The sequence below is a fragment of the Solanum lycopersicum genome, chromosome 12 (assembly GCF_036512215.1).
Source record: "Solanum lycopersicum chromosome 12, SLM_r2.1".
NCBI classification, from domain to species: Eukaryota; Viridiplantae; Streptophyta; class Magnoliopsida; order Solanales; family Solanaceae; genus Solanum; species Solanum lycopersicum.
In genome coordinates this window covers 61861868-61866114 of record NC_090811.1, presented here as the reverse complement: position 1 = coordinate 61866114, position 4247 = coordinate 61861868, and positions in this window count along the sequence as shown.

Sequence of the window (4247 nt, the reverse complement as noted above, 5' to 3'; positions counted from 1 at the left end):
GCTGCTGTAGTGGGATGGGTCCGCTGGAGCGGGACAAACGTGTTTAAAAGTCGCTTATAAACCCTAAGACGATCCTATTTGGTATTTTTCAACTTTCAGGACTAAGGAGGCGACTGTAGACGAGTTCATAATAGTTTTTCACCATTTTGAGGCAAAAGGTAAGGTTTTAACTCCCGAATCCATCTTTCGATCCGTAGAACCTATTTTCTTGGGTTATTATCGATATGGAAGGGTTTTGATAGACAATAATGGTGGAAAAAGCCCTAATTTTGGGTATTACGATCTTGGGTTTGGTCTAAGTTTATTGAGTTTGTTATAATCTGAATAATTAGACATTTGATTGTTGATCCTTGCGTATATTAATTATTGTAGAACTAGAACAAGTGAAAAGATTCCAGAAAGGGAGGATTCAAGTGTCTTAGGGGATTCAAGCTTGGATTCGAGGTAGGTAATGGTTGGAATTTCATGTTGGTGCGATATATGTTTGTTATTATTTCGTTATAATGCATGTATGTATCAGAATATTGCATTATTGATCACACACTATGTAAATGAGTATGAACGAGTAATTGTAAGTCATGAATCACATCTTGTTGTATGATCTTGATGATGTGATTGTGTATGTGATTATGATGTATGATTAGGATCAGATTGCCACGTACTGGCATACAAACTGGGATCGGTTGCCACGTTTTGGTATAGAACTTGGATCGAATTGCCACGTTCCGTCATGCTAACTCGGATCAGTTGCAACATTCTGACATAAAAATTGGATCTGATTGCCACGTTACGGCATGCTAACAATTTGACTTTGGTTTCTGTGACAGGACCACTACCTGTGATAATTGTACTCATTATGTACGGACAATGACTTATCACTTCTAAAAGAGTTCTACTTAGTGCGGATGATGGAATGGAACTTAGTTCATTCATTGCACAAGTGGAATTTTAGAGTGGTTGTGGTTTGGTTTTCTTAAGATATCAAGATTGTGTAAATCAATGTTATTTGTATTCGTATGTTACATGGTTATATTGTTTCTTTAACTTATATATGTTTAACTTAGTGGGATAGCCGCGTGATACTAATAGTATACTCTAGTTGTAACTGATACTACACTTGTTCTTAGTTTTGTTGAGTACATGACATTTTTTAGCGGCTATTAATAGACATCATTTAGAAGATCAGTGACCGTTCGAATTCAAGGGTGAGCTAGTTCTTTTGGGTTGCCTTGAGTTTTTTAATTTAAGTTTACTCTTTTCAGACTCAAACTATTGGTTAAGTTGTTGTTTGTTTTGGGGTTGTACCCCTTGTTCTTAGACTTATCTTTGGCAGAGTTTTGGTACATTGACTTTCAGGTTCAGATATTTAATTTCCGCATTATTTAATGAATTAAACTTATTTTTCTAACTTAATAGCCTTGTTTTGGTTTAATTTCTTAGTTTGGATTGTAGTAGTGGTTCTCCTACTAGATTGTTAGGGTTGGTGCCAATCACAACGGTTTTTATCGTGAATAGCTATGTCAGAGCCTAAGTTGGTTGATCTCATTGTACCAAAATGAGTCTAGTAGAGTTTTACGGAACTGTACGTTGATGTCAGTACTTTTTTTGAAAGGCTATACGACTTAGGAAAAATTCACTTCTTTCTAATCCTTTGTGTTATGGCTTGAATCTGATTGTTATTTGCTTGATACAAATTGATATCTTTCCTCCTTCACTCTATGGTCCAAACTAGAGAAGCAAAAACGGTAACATTGTCGATAGCAAGAGAGGAGTTGTATAGACTATAGTTTAATAGGGTTACCATTCGGAACAAGTAGCCATTTACTCGGATAGATGACATTTTTATCTAATTGTAAGGTGCATTGATATTCTCTAGGATTGATTTAATGTCTAGTTACTATTATTTAAAGAATGATGCAGTTAAGTATTGGTTTGTACAACTTATGTGATTGAATATTAGTTTTATAGGGCTTGCATGCTATTATTGTCGCTTGTGATATGAGTTAAGTCCAATTGGTATCTCTCGATTCTAATTGGTATCTCAACGAAGTAAGCTAGAGGAACACAAGCAAGATAAATAAAACAGAGAAGGTTCCAATTGGTATATGGTCTTAGGATCATATAAGGCATTAATCATCAGTTACAATCGTATATGGAGAGAAATAATTATTTAATGACTTAGACTTATCTGCGAATTGTATCTTAGAATGATTAATATGTGCTTCTAGTTGTCTCAAATTAACTATGAATGTAGACGGTGTATTACTTGAATGTTTTTACATGATTAGGTGCCTAGTATTGCTTGACTGAATGTAATATGTGTAATGTGTTGGTCTAAATGTTGAAAGTGCACCATTGTAACCGCTTGAGTGTTGTGGGACTGGTTGTAAAAGGAAAATCATCATGACATTAGGCGCAAGGGACTAGATAAATTATGATGTGGTTTGTAAGAGAGAAATTTTGATGTGTGTTGCGACCAACTAATAATCGTGTGAATGTCTAGGTATATCCTGAGAAGGAGTGAGTTGTAGTGTTGACTGTCACATAAGAGAAATTGTGGAATGTGTGTCGTTAAGATTAACTCTAGGTAACTAATGATTGTACTAGCTATGGGGATTATTCCAAAGTTTCTAAGTAAAGTAAGGACCTTTGTGGAAATTATAAAAGAGAAAAAGTTCGAAAAATTAGTTGGCTTGGGTTCTATTTTCATTATGGTCGTTGGGGCGGGATTCTTTCCACTAAAGAGGGATAGGGTGAGAAAGAATCTCAGCCCTAACTCCCCTGTTTTCCTAGTCATAATTATGGATCTTGAATTTTACCACAGTGCTGAGCAATTGAATATAAGTTGTAAGGTATGTCAGGATTGTGGAGAACCTGGTCATATGAGGGTCAGATGTAATAATCACAAGTGCTAAAATTGTTGTTGATCTTGATTATACTTATTTGTACATGTCAATGCAATTATTTCCTAGTTATTTGATGTGGTTTTGTGATATACTTGATGCCCTCATCCATGTTTCTACCCTAGTTGAGGAGTCAGTCATAGTCACCCATATGTATTGTATTTTCCTATTGTGTGGTGGATTGTCAGATTTATGTTAATTTGGTTATGCTAGATATGACTGGCTTGATATAATCATAACTATAACTTTGTTGTTCCTTATTATATCGGGAATAATTGTGGTCCTAAGACGGTTACTCTAGAGATCCCCGGTAGAGAAAGATTAAAATGGGAAGGGGTATACAAGTCTAAGCTAGCTAAGATCATATCCTTCATTTGGGATAGAAAACTGGTAGGGAAGGATTGTTTGGCGTGATTGGTTCATATTAGGGATATTGTGGTCGAATCTCCCTCTATTGAATCTATTCATGTGGTGTTAGAATTTAGAGATCTTAAAGCTTAAATCCAAGGGTTTCTTGATAAAGGTTTCATCCATCCTAGTGTTTCTCTGTGAGGGCTATTATCTTTTTTGTTAAAAAAGAAGGGTAGTATAAGGACTAGTGATTTTATCCTAATCCATACGGAGTGGATTAATACCAAAATGGCAATCTTATGGATAAAGAAAGTTCTATTGAATATACTTGGCTGAAAGAGATTGCTGATTCTAGGTAGAAAGTGCATGTAAATGGTGTTAGACCTTCTAATATGATGAGTATACCTGAGTTAAGGTATCATGTTGATGAAGAGGTTGAATTTGTAGTGATAGTCAGTGCTAATTGAGCATAATGGAAAAAAGAGTTTGTAGTAGATTATGACAGGATGCAACTATATTTGGTTTAGTAATTTTGACTTGTGAATATCTCAGGTTGTATATTTCTAATATTTGTTGACTAATGTGGTTGTATGTTTAAGAGTTTGTGGGACACCACTCATATAGAGTTTTAAAGAACTAAGTATAATGGGATGTGATACAACCTTTAAAGAGAGACGAGGGCAAAAATATTGTATTGATTGGAAATGCTAAAGAGCTATCTTTAGAGGTATAGATAATTGGCTGAAGGGATGTATAATTTCATTAGTGTTGTTGTGATTATGGTAATAGTGTCACAAGTCCATAAGATTAGTTATAAACTATTTAGAAGACTTGAGAAAGGAGTATACAGAAACTAGCTCAAAGGTAAGGAAAATTGCTTTGTTTATTTCGAATTCTGATATGTAGATCTATGGGAATAGACCTTACCATGAAAAGTTTTTTCTGAGCGTAGTAGGTTAAAAATATGTTGCAAAAGGTGGAATTGAATTTCTT